This window comes from Macaca nemestrina, chromosome 12 (genome assembly GCF_043159975.1).
Source record: "Macaca nemestrina isolate mMacNem1 chromosome 12, mMacNem.hap1, whole genome shotgun sequence".
Classification (NCBI taxonomy): domain Eukaryota; kingdom Metazoa; phylum Chordata; class Mammalia; order Primates; family Cercopithecidae; genus Macaca; species Macaca nemestrina.
In genome coordinates this window covers 127348963-127369256 of record NC_092136.1, presented here as the reverse complement: position 1 = coordinate 127369256, position 20294 = coordinate 127348963, and the positions used below count along the sequence as shown (strand labels likewise).

The 20294-nt window shown below is 36.6% G+C and overlaps 1 long non-coding RNA gene across 2 annotated transcripts in view; it reads left to right on the top strand.

Moving 5' to 3' along the window:
- LOC105476227 (uncharacterized) overlaps window positions 1-18559 on the top strand; it is a 73391-nt gene extending 54832 nt beyond the window's left edge. The window contains exons 4-6 of one of the 2 annotated variants that reach the window (XR_011610370.1): window positions 15176-15367; window positions 17572-17663; window positions 18512-18559. This is a non-coding gene — a long non-coding RNA (uncharacterized lncRNA). Of the gene's footprint in view, window positions 1-15175; window positions 15368-17571; window positions 17998-18511 lie in introns of those variants that run through there. The other variant, XR_983970.3, reaches the window with a different exon arrangement.
- The last annotated feature ends 1735 nt before the right edge of the window (window positions 18560-20294 follow it).

Here is a 20294-nt window from a genome sequence, read left to right as displayed (position 1 = left end):
TAGTCTACCCAGTTAGACTTTTGGTCCACCAAGATAAACATCATACCTCATATTTCTCTTAAGTCTCTCTCACAAAGAGACAACGCTGCACTGAACCCTAAAACGCACTCAATAAGTGCATGTTACTGATTCTACTGTTCTAATCTTTGGAACAATGTTCTATTTGAAGTTCAACAAGACTAAAATCAGAAAGGTAGGTGCAATGAAAGGAAGGCTCTGGGAAATCTCCCTTCGATTTGAGGGAGATAATTCACATGGATGTGGTAGTGTCATGATACTTATATAGTAATATCCCTCGTTAGGGATAACTTTCTCTCATGTAATCCATTGAGTTAGTGACCAAGTTCATCCAGACCTTCAGAACTCTATTCTAAAGGCTATGGTAATACAGACCATAAGGGAAAGACCAAGGAGTGGACTCCGTCCTTCAAGGACCTGCTTCTTCCATCATGTTCATGAAGCTAGAGCTAAGTTTCAGATTTCTGGGTTCAAATGTAATTTTGAACAATAATAGTAAAATCGTTTGCTCTAGAATTACAATGAATATGAAAGGCTATGACTGGCAACAGTAATAGTTTCATAAAGGGAAATTAGATCAAAAGAGGTTTATATACAAAATACTTGGATTTTAGAACTCTAAGGAATCTATCAATGCTTGGAAAAGCTAAGTTAAAGCAATTTAAAGGAAATGCCATGTTACACAGCAGGTAATAAAGTTTATGGAATTCATTAAGAAGTAAAACAGGAATTAATGTTCCTAAAGGGGATTAAATAAATTCATAGATGACTAATCTGTAATGGGTTATTAATGAAAATTTGATTATGTTTTTAAGCTAACCTTTGAAGTTGATGTTAAGGAAAAAAAATAATAACAACAAAAGTAAAAACAATAAAAATAACAAAAGCAATTATTGAGAGCAATTAACTATTCCAGGTAATTTATATTATCTTGTTGAAATCTAGAGCTAATTATTATTCCCCACATTTTACAAAGGAGGAAAACCAGTCTCTGATGAGTTAATCATGGGCATTAGATTTTAACCAATCCAAATATGTAAGTTCCAGGATAGCTTAAGCCTCCCATAATTGCTGGCCCAGTATATATGATGGGTCTAGTTCAGGATTGCCTTTCCTTACTACCCATGTATTTATCAAGGTGAAAGCTGTTAAATGGGGATAAAGAAACCAAATGGACCACATGCAGCCTGAGGAATATATGCAGGATGGTCGCAAATCCCAGTTTGCCTGGGGCAGACCCAGGGTAGCTATTATTATAGTAATAGCACTTTCACTCTGAAAAATGTCCATATTGGAAGAGAAATATATGGTCGTCCCAGGTATGTCTTAGTAATAAAGAAAAATTGGAATATTTAGGCACCGAGTGCACAAATATACTTAAGATTGTATCATGGAATACACTGAAATGTATCCTCAACCAAGCAAAATTTCTTAAAACCAGAGCCCCAGGGCCCCCAGCACATCATCACTTCCATTGCTAGTTCAACCCCACAACTCCTTCCCTTCCCACCTTCCATATTTGCATATTTGCATATTTCTTCCACAGTAAGAACTCTGGATTCTAACAATATTAACACACAGCCACTCATCTGTTTAATTCTAAAATATACACAAAATAGTTTTCATAGTTGCTACATCCAACCAACAAAAATATTTAACCTACAAAAAGTTCAAGATGTGTTTGTACTTCTATTTCCTCCAGTACTAAGAACATATAGTCAAAATTCTATGATAAAAATTGGTTGGTTTAGTTCTTTTTCCCCCACCTTTCAATGTGATTATGTTATTTATTTTAGATATTTATGGTTTAAATATATCTCCTGTGTACAGAATAATTGAGTTTAACTTTATTATCCAATTTGAAAACCTACTTTATATAAGTAGGCGAGCCAAAACTATTCTTCTTTAACATATGATTGTTATGTTTGACCTTAACACTGCATTATAACTTATATGATTACTGCTTATATTATATGTACAATGTTTTTCTCTATTGAGTATGTCTTCCTGCTATTTTTAAAAGTATATTTTGGAATTTAGAAAAATTTGTATTTTTCTCGGGAATGACCTTTGTATTCTTTTTAAATCATATATCTAATCTTTTTTCTTATTCAATATTTTACAGTTTGATTTTAATTTTTTACTATTTAGTGTCAGTAGTTTTAGACTCTCACATGTAAACTACACAACAGTCAATATTATTCTATTTTGTCCTTTTTTCTAGTAGTTTTCAGTTATATGATTTTATCTTTTTTCAGAAAATACAGCATTTACATATTACTAGTCCATTACTTATTGCACCTTAAGTCTCAGCTGTATAGTATGATGGTGTGTATATATACATACATACCTTGGAGGTATTGCAGGTTCAGTCTGAGACCACTGCGATAAAGCAAACATCACAATAAATTGAGTCACAGGATTTCTTGGTTTCCCGATGCAAATAAAAGTTATGGTTACATTATACTGTAATCTATTAAGTTGCAATAGCATTATGTTTAAAGAACAATGTGCATACTTTAATGTAAAATACTTTGTTGCTTAAAAAATGTGAATGATCATCTGAGACTTCAGCAGTGGTCATCCTTTTGCTGGCAGAGGATCTTGCCTCAATCTTAATGATTGGGGACCAATCAGGGTGGGGGTGGCTGAAGTTTGGGGTGTCTGTGGCAATTTCTGAAAATGAGACAACAATGAAGTTGATGCAACAATTGGATCTTCCTTTCGTGAAAGGGTTTGCTACAGCATGCAGTCCTGTTTGGTAACATTTTTTCCCACAATAGAACTTCTTTCGAGATTGGAGTCAGTCTTCTCAAAATCTACTGCTGCTTAATCACCTAAGTTTATGGTATATTCTAAATGTTTTGCTGTCATTTTAACAATGTTCACAACATCTTCATCAGGAGTAGATGCTATCTCAAGAAACCACTTTCTTTGCTCATTCGTAAGAAGCAACTTCACATCCATTAAAGCTTTATCATGAGATTGCATCAGTTCAGTCATATCCTTGGGCTCCATTTCTAAGTCTAGTTCTCTTGCTATTTCCACCACATTAGCAGTTACTTCCTCACTGAAGTCTTGAACTTCTCAAAATCTCTAATCACATATGATGATAAACATTTTATCATATGCTTAATTTCCATCTATATATCTTTTTTGGTAAGACGTCTGTTAAAATCTTTTGCTCGTTTACTAATCAGGTTGTTCATTTTCTTATTGTTGAGTTTTAAGTGTTCTTTGTATATTTTAGAAACTATTTTTTTTGATGAGTCTTTTGCAAATATCTTTGCTCAGTCTGTGGCTTGTCTTGTCATTCCACATTATCATTTGCAGAGCAGAAGTTTTAATTGTAATAAACTTCAGTATATAATTATTTCTTCCATGGATTATGCCTTTAGTCTTGTACATAAAACGTCATCACCATATCCAAGATCATCTAGGTATTGTGTGATGTTATATTCTAGGAGTTTTAGAGTAGATCATGAAGGGTGTAAGGTTTGTGTCTAGTTTTATTTTATTTTTATTTAGATGTCCAGTTACTCTATTGTATTGACTTTGCTTCTTTGTCAAAGATGAGTTGACTGTCTTTATGTGGTCTGTTTATGAGGTATCTACTCTGTTCCATTGAGCTATTTATCTAATCTTTTGCAAATACTAAACTGTCTTGACTACTGTAGCTTGAGAGTAAGCCTTGATGTCATTCAATGTCAGTCCTTTGACTTGGTGTTTTTTCAAAATGGAGTTTACTATTCTGAGTCTTTGGCATCTTCGTATCAATTTCAGGATCACTTTGTCAGTATCTGCCAAATAATTTGCTGGGATTTTATTGGGATTGCATTGACTCTATAGATCAATTTAGGAAGAACAATCATCTGGATGATATTGATTCCTAACCAAGAATATAGAATATCTCTCCATATATTTATTTTTTATTTTTTATCATCAGCGTCTTGTCGTTTTCTCTGAAATAGATTGTTGTGTGTTTTGTGACATTTATTCCTAAGTACTTTATTTTTTGAGTGCTAGTGTAAATGGTAATGTCTTTTTAATTTTTCATGTTTTGCTTATTTATTACTGGTATATAGGAAAATGATTGATTTTGTATACTAGCCTTGTATCCTTCAACCTTGCTAGAATTGTTTATTGGTTTCAGGAGTTTTTTTGTCAATTCCTTTGGATTTCCAAATTATATCATCTGTGAAGAAACATAGTTTTATTTCTTTACTCCTAAACTGCGTACATTTTATTTCTTCTTCTCATCTGATTGAATTATCAAGGACTTCCAGCACAATATTAAAATCAGTGACAAGAGGAGACATCCTTGACTTCCTTGTTCCTCATACTACCTGGAAAGCATCTTCTTTTTCACCATTAAGTACAGTGTCAGCTGTAAGTTTTTTGTAGATGTTATTTACCAAGTAGAGAGCATGCCCCTCTTTTCCTTGTTTACTGAGAATTTTTATCATAAATAAGTGTTGGATTTTGTCAGTTATTTTCTATATCTATTGCTGGGATCATATAATTTTTCTTCTTTAGCCTGGCAAAGTGATGATTTACATTAATTGATGTTCAAATGTTGAGCTAGCCTTCAATACCTGAAATAAATTCAGCTGGATCATGGTATGGAATTCTTCTGTTTGTACATCATTGGATTTGATTTATTATTAGTTTGGTATGGATTTATATATCTATGTCAGTGAGAGGTATTTGTCTGTATTTTTCTCTTCTTGTAATGATTTGTCTAGTTTTCAAATTAGGGAAATGCTAGCATAATCAAAATGAGTTGGGAAGTGTTCCTCTGCTCTATCTTCTTGAAGTGGTTGTAAATAGATGGTATAATTTCTTTCCTAAATATTTTCTAGAATTCGCCAGTGAACCCATCTGCATCTGCTACTTTCTGTTTTGAGAGTTTATTGATTTATGATTCAATTTTCTTAATAAATATAAGCCTATTCAGAGTGTTTTTTAAAATATATATATTTAGGCGGATTATGTCTTTCAAGGAATTGTATAATTGTATCTAAGTTATAAAATTTGTGGGCATAGAGTTTTTCATAATATTCCTTTATTATCCTTTAATGTCCATGGGATTTGCAATGATATCCTCTCTTTCATTTCTAACATTAGTAATTTTAAAATTTTGTTTAGCCTGGCCTAAAGGCTTAAATTAAATTTAATTGATTTTTCAACTAATCAGCTTTTGGTTTGTAGATTTTCTCTATTGATTTCCTGTTTTCAGTTTCATTGATTTCTATACTACTGTTTGTTATGTCTTTTCTCTGCTTATTTCAGATTTAAATTGTTCTTGTTTTTAGATTCCTAAAATATCAACTTAGAAGATTGAATTTAGATCTTTCTCTTTTAAATACATATATACATGCACTGCTATACATTTTTCTCCAAGCACTAGTTTTGCTGTGTCTTACAAATTTTGACAATTCATATTTTAATTTTTATTTAGTTCAAAACATTTTTAAATTTTTTCTTAAGATTTCTTCTTTGACCCAGTTGTTATTTAGAAGCATGATGTTTAAGCTCCATGTATTTTGGGATTTTCGCACTATTTTTTGATAACGATTTCTAGTTTAATTCCACTGTGGTCTAAAAGCAGATCCTATATGATATATCTTCTTTTTAATTTGTTAAGATGTGTTTTATGGTCCAGAATGTGATCTATCTTGAAAAACATTCTATGTGAGATTGAGAAGAATGCATAATCAGCTGTTGTTAGACAAAATAATCTATAGATGTCAATTATTTCCAGTTGATTGATGATTTTGAGTCCATCCACGTCCTTACTGATTTCTTGCCTGGTGGAGTGTTAAAGTCTTCAATAGTAATAGTGAATTAATCTATTTCTTTTTGTAACTTTATCAGTTTTTGACTCACACATTTGGATGTTCTATTGTTAGGCACATACACATCAAGGATTATTATGTCTTCTTGCAAGGCTGCTCTGTCTGAAATTAATATAGCTACTCCTGCTTTCTTTTGATTGGCATTAGCTTGATATATCTTGTTTCACCCCTATATTTTTAGTATATATGTGCCTTTATATTTAAAGTGATTTCTTATAGACAACATATGCATGGGTTTTGTTTTTGATCCACTCTAACAATCTTTGTCTTTTAATTGGCATACTTAGGCCATTAACATTTAAAGTCAATATAGTTGGATTAATATCTGCCATGTTTGTGACTGTTTTCTCTTTGTTGCCTTTTCTCTTTGTTCTTGTTTTTGTCTTCCATACTTTTTCTGCCTGTTGTGGTTTTAACTGATCATTTTATAGAATTTCATTATCTCTCCTTTCTTAGTCAATTATATTTCTCTTTTTCACTTTTTTAAAATACTTGCCATGGAGTTTGTGATATATATTACAATGGATCCAAGTCTACTTTCAAATAACACTATTCCAGTTCAGAGGTACCACAAGTACTTCATAATAACAAAATTTTTCTAAATCTTCATTCCTGTTTGTTTTATCATTGCTGTTATTCATTTCACTTATATATAAGTATCTGTAAGTGTCCATAAGTATGTGCATATGTACACAAATACTTTGTTGCTATTACTATTTAAACAAACAGCTATCTGTTAGATCAACTAAGAATAAGAAAAATAAAAGTTTTTATTTTACCTTCATGTATTCATTCTGAGGTATGCCTCTTTTATCCCTTCTTTATGTAGTTTTGAGTTTCCAACCTACATTATTTTTCTTCTCTGTAAAGATCTTCTTTTAACATTTCTTGTAGGACAGGCCTACTGACAACAAATTTCCTCAATGTTTGTTTGCCTGATAAAGTACTTTTTTCCTCCTTCACTATTGAGGAATAATTTTATAGGGCACAGAATTCTAAGTTGGTGGGGATTTTTGTTTGTTTGTTTGTTTGTTGTTGTTGTTTTCTCTCAACACCTTAAGTATTTTATTCCACTCTCTTTTTTCTTGCATGGCTTCTGAAGTCAGATGTAATTTTTATGTTTGTTCTTTGTAGGTAGCGGTTCTCCCTGGCCTTCTACCCACCCAGGTTCTTTGAAGATATTTTTCTGTGTATTTGATTTTCTGCAGTTTGAATCGGGTATTCCCAGGTGTAGGTTTTTCAGCATTTATTCTGCCTCGTGTTTTCTGCACATTCTGGATCTGTAGCTTTGTGTCTTATAATAATTTAAGGAAGTTCTCAGTCACTACTGTTTTAATTTTTTTAGATTCATCTGTGTGTGTGTGTGTGTGTGTGTGTGTGTCTCTCTCTGTCTCTTTCTCTCTGTCTCTCTCTCCCCCACCTTGTGTTCTCATGAGGCATGTATTGCACCTTTTGTAGTTGTCCCATGGTTCTTGGGAATTCTTTTTTAGTATTTTGTCTTTTCTCTTCAATTTTGGAAGTTTCTATTGAAATATCTTCAAACTCAGAGATTCTTTTCTGTGTCCAGTCTACTAACGAGCCCACAAAAGGCATTATTTATTTCCATTAAGGTTTTTTGATTTCTAGCATTTCTTTTTTATTTTTTCTTATAATTTGCATTTCTCTTTTTATGGTATTCACCTGTTCTTGCATGTTGTCTGCATTTGTTCATTAAAATCCTTAGGTTATATGCTTTTTAATTCCTGGTCTGATCATTCCAAGTCTTGCTATATCTGACTCTGGTCCTGATGTGTGTTCCATCCTCCAAACTGTTTTTGCTTGTTAGTGTGCTTTGTAATTTTGTTGTTGCTGTTGTCAAAAGGTGGACATGATGTACTAGGTTGTAAATAGGCCTTAGTAATATGGTAAGATGCAGAGGGAGGGGAAGCGTTTGATAGCTCTATGATTAGGTATTAGTCTTTTGATGAGCCTCTGCCCTTGGACTGTGAATTTTTTCCAGTGCTTCTCAGTTCCTCCTGCCATGTTAAGTCAGGCAGGATGGCTAGACGGAGCTGGAATTGGGCATTCTCCTTCCCTAGGTTAGTCAGGCTTTGAAAAAACACTGGCAGGTTAGGGCATGATTAAACTGTTTCCCCTGAACATAGTAACGTGTCTGTAATCACAGCTACTCCAGAGGATGAGGCAGGAGGATTGCTTGAGCCTAGGAATTTGAGACCAACCTGGGCAACATGGTGAGACCCCCTATCTCAAAATAATAATAATAATAAATAAAAAAGTTTCTCTTGAGGGCAGGACTTAATAAGAAGCTAAAATTTTTAATCTCTCAGACTTGTCCACAGTAACCCTCAAGCAACTTGTCAATTACAGTTTAGATTTTTCCTACCTTGGCACTGATTCCCATAGTGGTTTCCCCTACGGGGTTTTTGCTCCAGTAAGTTGTGCTTCTCTGTATTTGTCTGTTGATCTTGCCAAGTTAGGAGCAGCAGTTTGCCCTGTGATGGATCTACGCACAGTTGCTTATTTCTTTTCAGTTTGTTTAGACTTTTACATGTTGTTAGAATGGAACAGTAATTTCTAACCTCTTTACATGCCAGACCAGAAACCAGAGGTTAAATGCTTTTATTCCTATTTTATGTGTTTATTTTTTTAGAGACACTTTGTATGAAGTTAATTTAATGTTTTCATTTGTTTTGCTTTTTCTGCTCCATTCCAAGGCATTTTGTGGATAGACTGCTTTTGTCTAACCATATCCTCAAGTGCAGCTAATTTAATAGATGATGCATATGGTGTGGAGAGAAATAAAATATGGCTTTGCTTATCTTGTTTCTTTTCTTTTTTCTTTTCTTTTTTTTAAGATTCTTAATCTCTCCCGTTGTACTTATTCCCTTGTACTTATTTCTCTCAAATTGCTGATGCATCTCCAAGGGGCACCACACCTTCTCTATATATCTTTTTTATCCAAAGAAACGATGCTTCTGTGAGGCACCACCTCTGGTTCTGAGCAAAGAAGCAACTTCCCTGTAACCAGTTATGTAAACAACCATATACCAACCGTAACTTTTTTCTTCCTTCTTCCCTCCTGGAAATAAGAAATCACCCAAATCTTTAAGTGTCATATTTTTAGGTTATTGGGAAGATAGTGGCACCCTGAAAGACATAATAAAAGCTATGGAAGGAACTGATATGCGAGGAAAAATAAATCAATGCATTATTGGAGGTGGAAGGTATACCTTAAAGGTCTCTGGCTATTTTGAACATTTCTACAGTCTGCCCAGTTTCTATCTCTGGAGATTTTCCAGATAAATAGTGTGGCTGTTTCTTTTATTCACGACATGCTGGTACTGACATTTAACTGGTTTCTGGATGTGGCCATCACTTCCCACCAATCAGCTCACCAGTTCAACCCTTCTGAATTTTACATGTTTGCTTCTAGAGCCTATACTCAGCTGCCTTTTTAAAAAAATTCACCTTCAGCCTTGCTGTAGCTCAGAACCTGGGGATTCAGTTGGTACCTGAAACCGAACCACAAATGCCAGCCAGTTCACAAATGTAAAGTCATAGAATATGCCCAGAGCAAATGTGCATGTTTTTTCCTGGCACATAAGTTACTTAGGTTTCCAAAGTTGAGATTAAAAAATTATACAATTGTGATAAGCAAGTCCCGTTGTATATTTTGTATCCCCAGTGTCTTCTTGAAGTATGAACCCTGAGTATTCATTTACTAGTTTACTAAATATACCAAGGTAAATACTTGGAATAAATATATGGTAGGTAGGAGAGTGCCTGTTCCCAGAGTCTTCGAATTGTAGTGGTATGTACAAGAAAACCACTGATTACAATACAGTGTGCTGAATACCATATATAAGATGCTGTGTTAGTAAAGAAAACATTCCTACAAAACTCAGGCAGACAGGGAGAAGGTTTCCTGAAGTTCCTGGAGAAGTGAGGAGTATAAAGTCCCAAATGAAGAATTTGGCATTTGCAAAGGAGCAGGTGCTGGTCTGTGTAGTAGAAAGGGTAGCTGATAGGTGTGAAGTGGGGCCAGATTGTGGTTAACCTGAATGTCAGAAAAAGGAGCTTGGCATTGTTCTGATGGAAAAGAAAGTTACTAGAGTGTTGGGGTGGGGAGTGAGAGTAAGAATCAGCTTGACGTTTTAGAAGGGTTCTTTATCAGCAACACTGTGGGCCACGTGTTGAACTATGCTTGCAATATCACAGCATCCTAGTTCCCACAAGCACTCGAGCACCCAATCAATAAGACTAAACCCATCACGAGTTCTTACATCCATGTTAACAGATCAGAAGGCAGGCTGTGGATGAATTGCCTAAATTACTTTGCCAACATAAGGCAGCAGCCAGTCTGAGCCCTGATCTATATCCCAGCTAGCAGAGAGTCAAGAGCCTCTTAATTCAATTTCGTATAATCTCCAAGTAAGTGCAAAATTTCAAAAGCTTTCCAAAATTAATCAGTTTCAAAAATTACACTGGATTCAATGCTGAAGCTAAGTAAAAGTTCAGGTTTTCTCTGCTGTGTAACTTTGCTGGTCTTTCCTGTCTCTTATTCATGTTGGAAAAATAATAGATGAACTTTTGCGTCATTGATATTGCAGTGTCTTTTGTGAAGATGAAAGTATAATGTGTGGTGAGGTGGGGAATAAGGCACATGTGGTAAGCAACTCAGACTAGAATGGTGTCTGGATACAATACAAGAACAGCTTTAACAGCTTTGAATCTTTTTACTAAAAAGGACTCAAATTTTTTTTGCATGGATCTCAGAGTACAGCTTCAAATCCAGTTCTATCATCCATCAATTCTGGGATTTTAAGTAAGCTACTCTGCTTCTCTAAGCCTGAGTCTGAGGGACGTTGGGGTTTCAGATGTAAGAGGAAATGATGTCTTGCACTTTAGAAGTGCCTTTAACTCCTGAAGTGTCAAATTTTTCTTATATTTGCATCTCAGAGTCAGGGATTTATGACCCCAGAAGTCATGGATTTAGTACTTATGTCCCCCTTTCCTCAACTTCCACAGCAGAGTGATTGGTTCCATGCATCAAAGGACAGGACTCTGCCTACTTTGTTAGGGCCCCATTGGCTGTTGAAACCACCAGCCAGAAATTTTTAGGGATGCAACACAGAGATCATGCCCATATCCTCAGCTTCTCATAGACTTATCCATGACTTCTGACATTATGGAAAATGCATGAACATGAAACTTTAGTGACAGAATAAAGTATAAAACAAAATATTTCTCTGTGACCTTCATATTGCCACAGACAAGGTTTCCTTTAGAGCGGCAGTTCCCAACCTTTTTGGCACCAGGGACTGGTTTTGTGGAAGACAATATTTACATGGACCGGGGGTGGAGTGGGAAGGAGGTGGGATGGTTTTGGGATGATTCAAGGACATTACATTTATTGTGTACTTTATTTCTATAACGATTACATTGTAATATATAATGAAATAATTATACAACTCACCATAATGTAGAATCAGTGGGAGCCCTGAGCTTGTTTTCCTGCAACTAGATGGTCCCATCTGGGGGTGATGGGAGACAGTGACAGATCCTCAGGCATTAGATTCTCATAAGGAGCACTCAATCTAGATCCCTCACATAAACAGTTTGCAATCAGGTTCACAGTCCTATGAGAATCTAATGCCACCGCTGATATGACAGGAAGTGGAGCTCAGGAAGTAACGTGAGTGATGGGGAGCAGCTGTAAATACAGATGAAGCTTCGCTGGCTCACCTGCCACTTACCTCCTGCTGTGTGGCCCAGTTCCTAACAGGCCACAGACCAGTACCAGTCCATGGCCCGGAATTTGGGGCCTCCTACTCTAGAGAATACTGTATCCAAGGAATATATAACATATCCATTTAGAAACCAAAGAGTTATCTTTCATGCCACAATAATTTTTTATTTATTTTTATTTTTTTTTTTTTTTTGCCTGGGCGAAAATCTCAGAACTTTCTTACTATAGCCACCACTGAACAAATGAGAAAAAAATAAGCCACAAATTCATGAAGTCAGTATGCTTTACCAAAGAGTAATAAATGTACAACTCTGTTTTACAGCCTGAAGAAATAAGAGATTTGTACCAAAATAGTCCAGAAAACATTTCTCTGTTCTAGGACCAGGTTCTCCTGAGATGCCAGGCAGCAGTGTAGATTGAAGGGTTGGAAGGCTATTCTGGTACACCTGAGGAAAGCATAAAACACACAGATTATTCTATTGGGTAAACACCTAACTGCCTCTGTAAAAGTGGATTCTTTTTATCTCTTTATTATTTGAAGATAAGATTTTCTTTTTTAAGTCTTAGAATTCATGGGCTTTCGGTAAAATTCATAAATGCTTATTCTTTCATGTCACCCCTCATGGATTATAGCTAAATCCCACTGGAAAATTCTCATCATATTTCAAGAGAGCCCTTGGACTTTTGTTAGGAGGGACTTAACTCTCATCTTTGCAAAAAGACAGTGTTCCCATGGTGATGAGGATGACGTCATCAGGACTGGTTTCTGCCATGAATACAGCCCCATTGATCACCACGGGAATAGATAGGATAAGAGATAACAGGATTTTCTGTACAAACACAGGTAACTCAGAGATTAGCCAGGCTAACAAGCTATGAATTTTCACTAAATGTAAGCCTGATAGATTGCTTAAGATTATTATCCTCTTCACTGTCAATGGCACTCTAAAATAGCAGGAATTCTCCTGTCCTATTAGGCTCCTCCAAGGATCGGTAGCCTATATGGGTAGGTGGCAACTTAAATACATTACTGAGGTGCTAATATTAGGCTTTTGTGATCATGAGAAGTTTTTGCTCTATTAAGCCAAGTTACATAAAGCAGGAGCTGGAAAGTCAACTGGAGTGTTTCTTTTTTAGAGAACTGGAAAACTGAAATAAGTTTTACAGCACACTATAGCCAATCACCTAACTTTATTCTAAATGGAAAAGCTATACCCTTTGCAAAATTCTGTTGCATTGAATTATTCTTCTATAACCATTAGTAAAGGGAAAGCATCAATTAATGTGTGACAGGCATCTTCTTCCCATGATCATAACCACTTTTACTAATATAAGTCTGTGTATAACTTGGCCTAAAATTAGTGGGTTCTTATGTCCTAATACATGCCCTTCAATATCTTAGTTTTCAATACTATAAAAAGAATATTCATGTGCCAGTATATCCATCTGTCTAACTACCTGTCTATTTATTAAGTTTTAGTTGAGTACTGATTATATTCTAGGTCCCATGATATAGATAGGAAAAAAACTGAATTATGATATTGCTCTTGCCCTACAGAACTGCAGACTCTGATGAAGGAGATAAACACATACATAATTGCAATGCTATATAATGTCTTGAATATGGGTTTATAGTGAGATACACATAAATGCAGGAGTAATTAACTTTTCTGTGAGAGTTAAGGAATATATTACAGAAGAGATGGTATTTGACAGGGGCCTGGGACTAGACTGGTACAACTCTTTGTAGTATAGTTAATATCCCTGGCTCACAAGGGGTGACTGAAAAACAGGAAGTACAAACATCAACTGGGGAAAGCTGCAAGAAGGTTGAATCTCTCATTCACATGTAGATCACTGACTCCCTCAATATCTGAGCTATATATGAAGTTAAGGGTGGGGTTCATGCTAAGCATATTTCTGGACCCTGTCCAATACACACAGTTGGCCCAAGGTGGGCTCAGTGTTTTTAATCTTATTTGGACTGTGAACTCCTTTAATAATCTAATGAAGTTTCTAAATCCACTCCTCTGAAAAATGCAGAACACATTAGGAATACAAATTTGCAAAGAATTTTACAGCATTCCATGAACAGTTTAAAGAGTATCTATAGAGTCTATGTTAAGAACTTTTAGTTATTAATTTAGTAGACAGATACTAGAGTTATAGTGCTTGTATACAGCTAGACTATTCAACTATCTCAAAAGATTATGGGGAAAAGATAGATAATCTATAAGCTAGAATATCTTTGTCTCTGCTGTTTTATAGGGCCAAATACATTATTTTCTAGCTCTGTAATCTTGGATAACTTCCCTAAGCCCCAATTTACTCATTTTTATAATGAGGATATTAATCTCATTCTTCAGAATTTGTTGTCAGGATTGGAGATAACATACACGGAGTACCTAGAAAAGTGTCTGGCATATAATTTATTTGATTTGTATCATTATCATTAGTATCAGTATAACTGTTTGTATTGTATAATGACAATAAAATTACATTCCAGAAATTCAGGGAGTAAATTATGGTGATCAGATGCAATATCTATTTTAATCCTTTGGAGATATGTTAAACTTATTGTTTATTTAGAATTCCCTCTGCCCTCAAGATGATGAATAAAATATTGCAATTAGGTTCTAAACCCTCTGGGTAGAAAGTATAGCTCCTATATATTCTGTACTATGTTCAATAAATGTTTAATAACATGATACTACTACTTGGGATTTCTATAGTTGTTTTATTTGATAGCCTCCAAGTACTTTATAGATATTAGTTCATTAATTCTTCCAATTCCACAGAGACTTAGAAGGTAGGAAATGTGAAAGGCGTCTTCTCTGTCTGTTGGTTTAAATGCATGCCCTCCCCTCTCCCCACAAACCTTGTTGTGCCATTCTCTCCAGTGGCACCAGTGTTTAACCCCTTCCTGTTAGCGTGAAGGCCCTTCACCAAGTCTACCAGACTAGCTCATCTCGTGCAACTGTCCCAACCTTTTTTCTTCTCCTTTGTTAAAGTTTGCAGTTTCTGTTCATTTATCTTTCATAGACCTGATCTCTAAAATGGGCTGATTCCTTAATAGAGCCAGACTATAGGCATTTCAAATAATAGATAAATAAATAAATATTAATTACAATAGCTGCTGTCTATTGAAGGTCAGACACTAAAATATATCAAAAGTATCATGTATTTTGTGCATCTCAAAAATTATAAACCCATTGTATTCTCTCATTATTTCCATTTTATAGTGAGAAAAATGGGTATTTAAGAAATTAAATATACTTGTGTAAGGTTGCACAGCCAATAAGAGGCCAATCTGGAAATGGAACCCAGGTATGTTTACCCCTAAAATATAAGAAGATTTGTCAGGAATTATGCAAATTCTCTATCTATTTCTCAGAGTACTCTGGGAACCTTCCAGAACCATCAGAGCTACCTGTCTGTGTCTGGGAAAATTAGAAGACTTGCTTTGATATTGGAACTTGTAGTAAGGTGAGCTATCACTGAAGCTCCTATGATTCTAATTTCCATTTGTCCTTCCTTCTTCCCCTCCCAGTCTACCACTCCCTCAGAGGACTCCAGGAGGATGTGGAATTGATGCATCATCCCAGAAGCACTCTAAAGACTACCCAGCAGGACTTTCCAACAGCCAGAGTGGACATCCTATAAAGCCTCGCTTCCCATCTGGGTCACAAAAAGATGGAAGAGACTCAGTGCTGTCTGAAAAACTGTGCAGCTCCTGAAATCCGTATGTTCAGTGAATCTTTATGTGTACAACATTCCTTTTTAGTCCTCACTGACAAGCATCCTCTCATGCCAGTGTCTCCACTCTTAACTACTCTACCTTCCTCCCTCCTGGAATCTTGGAGGATTTCTGAGACTCTACCATCATTGCAACACCTTTCTCCTCCATTATAACATCAATCATGCCATACTTTCCATCCCAACTGCTAGCGATAGACACTTGCATATAATAAAAAATATTAATTGAATTAATTAAGAGAAAAACAAAATGAGACATATCAAGGACTTGCTGTGAGGGACACTATAATGTCTCTCTCTCTTCATATATATGTATATATGTAATGTTGCTGTATTTTTTAATTTAAATGTTAATTTTTTTAATGCTGCTATTTTGATATCCACTCTAGAAACAAACCAAAAAAAATGAGTTTCAGAGACTTAAGATTCCTGAAGCCATATCATGATTAAATGGCAGAAAGGGAACTCAAATCCAAGTTGACCCAGGCTAGAAGCCTTGTCCTCAACTACCTCGTTAGCTTTGCTGTGAGAGTCAGCGGTGCTGCAGAGCTGGCTATATTTATATTTTCACTACAGTTTTTTATCAGTGAGTTGACCTTAGACTTTACCTAGTTAAGGGACCCTAGCTTTTCTGTGAACAGGTGCTGTGTTTAAGTCTTCAGAGCTTGTTCGTCAATAAAGAAGGAATGAATGGGTGGACCCATTGGTGGTAGGGTTGTGGGGAAATCATCAGGAAGTGAGAGGAGACAGTGACATTCCTGAGAAGAGAATGAGAAGGAGTTACCAGAAACACATGTTTTGGGGTCTAGTCACTCTTAGTAATTCACCTCCTACCAGAAAGCACAGGGACTGCAAATTCTGTTCATTACCCTCATATTCTCATTTATCAGATGGGGCATTTATGCCAGAAAGACGGAATTCATTTCCCAGGGTAAGCAGCTACCTTAACAATTTATACTCAAGTTCATCCTCAAGGAATTGGGGGCTGATTAAGCATACAACTCTTTGTGGAAGACCCCAGGCTACTTAGATGCTTGGGAGATATGTGCCGCTGCTGTGAATAAAGTTTTGCAAATAGTAATGCTGATACTATCTTTATTTCAGCAGCTAGGAGGAAAAAAAGCAAACAAACAAAAAGGAACAAAAACAAAACAAAAAATTGTAGAGTCTTAAGAGTTACTTTATAAAATACTAAACATGTTTAGAGAATTCAGCTTCCTGCTCCTTTAGGAATATTCTAAATTAACATTTTATTAACCATAAATTACATTTTCTCTTGAACTTGTTCAAATTCAGCTGTAACCATTGTTCCCACTAGCAAGGTGCCTGCTGTGTACCAGTCATAAAGATTGCATGAGAGAAGTGAGCTAGTGCTCAGAACTTTCTAGTTGTGCCAGACATATGCTGGGTTGCATTTTAATTCTCACGAGCACAGAGGAAACATGATTGTTACCAACTGACAAATGAAGACAGAATATGTCATTGACTGGATAATGGGTAGATCTGTGGTTTGACCTGACATTTGTCTGACTCCAAAGTCCAGGCCCTATTCTTTAGTGTATATTCTATGCTCTTCAAAGCCCATACTCTACTTCTCTGAATTCTGCAGTGTGAAAAGACCCATGTCCAATAAGGACCTGTGCAGACTGTGATTCCAATCAGATGGAAGCCAGAGTGAAAGTCATAGAGCCCTGCCTCCAAAACACCACTGAACTCCTCGTTCCCTGTGCATGGCCTAAATGCACCTCGGTAGGAGGATTGAAGAAGCCCAGTCACCAGGACAAGCTGTCTTCAGGGATTCCTGAAGCCAGGCCCATGAATTCTGTGTCCCTGAGGAAACATTGATTATGTCCCCTTTCTTGGCTTCAAATATGGGTCAAGACAAAGACCAGAAATGGTGCTCAGTTTTTTATCAAGTTGGGGGTAAAGAGCTCTATATGTGAGTAACAACACTAAACTGCAATTCTATAGTCACCCTTTTTCAGATATACTGTCTTCAGTCCCCTAGGACAGAACCCTCTTGGTTACTTTAGTATCAGTGTGACTTATTCTAGAGATGCTCATCTGTAAAAGTCTCTTTTAACTTAAAAATGTGATATAATTGTTTCTTCCTGTCCCTTTAATTCTAAAGACACTGCCAAGCAATAGGCAATAAGCAGGACATCAGTACCTCTACTGCTCTTTCCCTAGGTCCAGGATCCTGCATCCTCTCTCCCATCTGGAATCATCAGCCCAGTGATTTTTCCGAGCATCACATTGTTTCCCAACTATGAATCCTTCAGGTATGCCTGGTATCCTCGACCCACAAAACCTTGATGTGGATGTAGAAAAAGTAATGCAAAATAAGTCTGATTCACTTCATCGATATAATTGGGGAGCTAAAGTAAAAAGTATTTTTGCCTTACTAATTTTCTCCTATTGCTTTTACTCTCAAAGATGTTTTACATCTTTTGTGTTATGTAATGTGCACAATATCCTTAATCGTTAGGGAGAAAAGAGATTAGTATCCCTTCTCATAGTAAAACAAAGTCAAAACACAAACAAAATTAAGACCCAAATGAATGTCATGACCAAACTAGACTTTTCTGGAGCTCATCTGTAGCCTATCTCTTCAATTCAAACACAGGACATTTTATAGAGTCAGGATGCTTTTTCCCCTTAGTGTTTATCCTAAAAGATAACACTCCCTTAGGTAGTTATTTAGGAATAGATTTATTTTTGGGGGTTAGTTTTTCTTCTCCTGGAACAGTCATAGTAAATATGCATATTACCTATGTACAGAAATAGTAGCCTCCTACTTCTCTCGGCAGGTTCAGAAGATAGTTCTTTTTAGAGTCTGTGAAAGACTGTTGATACTGTCAGTGGTGTTAACCAAAGCTACACCTCAGATGAGACTGAGCAGCAATGTGTCTGTGCTTTCATGTGGCTAAAGCACTAACACAATTATAGTGTCCTAGCTGACTGACAGTTTTGGTTGCTGGTTTCTTAACAAGAAGAGATGGTATTAAACCTGGCAATTGTCTATTTTTACAAGCTTAAGGGAAATCACTCAGGTGAATAAAAACTCAAAGACCTAAGTTGAAGAGCCTCATTAGAAGATGTTTGAATATCATATTGCTTTATTCCAAAGGTTAAACACATTTAACCCAGGAGGGAGAAATTCTGCAGGAGGCAAGTGGAGCATATCTTGCTTCTCAGCTAGCTCTGAGGCTGAGAGCCCAATGCCACCCACCCAGCAAGCAAGCAGACACAGTCTTGGGACCTAGAGAAACACTTTAAAGGCTAGTTTTGTTTGTTTTATTTTTATTTTTTATTAACTGAGACAATTTGGAATTTAGGTCAATTGACAGAGAGTGCATAGGGTCACACTCTTTCAAGGCAGCTTATATCTGGTTGTATTTGCATGAACAAATGGGTGGGCCTTGAGCAAAGTGTAGCTGAGGATAATCAGTTTCTTCATTCCAAATCTTGGCTGCAGCCTCCCCAGCACCCTACGTCCAGTTCTGTATGTTTCAACAAACAGGAGATATGAAGGAGCTGACAGGGTTTAAGGAAGACATTTAAAGATGAATAATGAGGCCAGGCGATGTGGCTCATGCCTCTAATCCCAGCACTTTGGGAAACTGAGGCAGGTGGATCACCTGAGGTCAGAAGTTTGAGACTAGCCCAGCCAACATAGTGAAACCCTGTCTCTACTAAAAAATAAAAAAAATAGCCGGCGTGGTGGCAAGTGCCTGTAGTCCCAGCTACTCGGGAGACTAAGGCAGGAGAATTGCTTGCACTTGGGAGGCGGAGGTTGCAGTGAGCTGAGATTGCGCCATTGCACTCCAGCCTGGAGAACAGGAGTGAAACTTTGTCTCAAAATAAATTAGTTAATAAATTAATTAAAAATAAATAAAGATGAATAATGAGTCAATAATATAATTGTTTTAAAATAATGGCTGAAATAGTATTGTGTTTAACTACATTAAAAAACTTATTTTCGGATGGGCGCGGTGGCTCACGCCTGTAATCCCAGCACTTTGGGAGGCCGAGGCGGGCGGATCACAAGGTCAGGAGATCGAGACCACGGTGAAACCCCGTCTCTACTAAAAATACAAAAAATTAGCCGGGCGCGGTTGTGGGCGCCTGTAGTCCCAGCTACTCGGGAGGCTGAGGCAGGAGAATGGCGTAAACCCGGGAGGCGGAGCTTGCAGTGAGCCGAGATCGCGCCACTGCACTCCAGCCTGGGCGACAGAGCGAGACTCCATCTCAAAAAAAAAAAAAAAAAAAAAAAAACTTATTTTCTTCTGGAATATGAAGCATATGGTAATACAGCTTCTACTGAGTGAGAGGAAATTGGTTTTAAACTACACTGAGGTAGAGGAAGTTGCAAAGAAATGTGTCTTTGTTTTGTGCTGCTATAACGGGATACCTGAGACTGGGTAGCTTATAAAAATGGAAACTTATCAGCTCACAGTTTTGGAGGTTGGGAAGTCCAGTGACACAGTGCCAGCATCTGGCGAGAGCCTTCTTGCTATGTCATCACATAGTGGAAGGCAAGAGGGCAGGAGAGGGAAAGTGGGGTCTGACTGAACCTACCCTTTATATCTACACCAATCCCACCCATGAAGGTAGAGGCCTCCTGGCTTAATCACTGCTAAAATGTGCTTCCTCTTTATACTGTTACAATGGCAATTAAATTTCAGCATGAGTTTTGGAGGGGACAAACATTCAAACCATAGCAATGTGTAAAGCCAAGAAAAAACAAAAAACAAAAAATCAGCTACTTGCATTGAAAGGTTGAATGCCTTGCCTTGAAGTGGAAGTACAGTTCTACGGGACTGTCCAGTGCTCTTTTCGTAATGCAGTGATGCAGGAATTCAACAGACAATGCTATGGGTTGGTTTCACTATTGACTACTAGCAATTTAG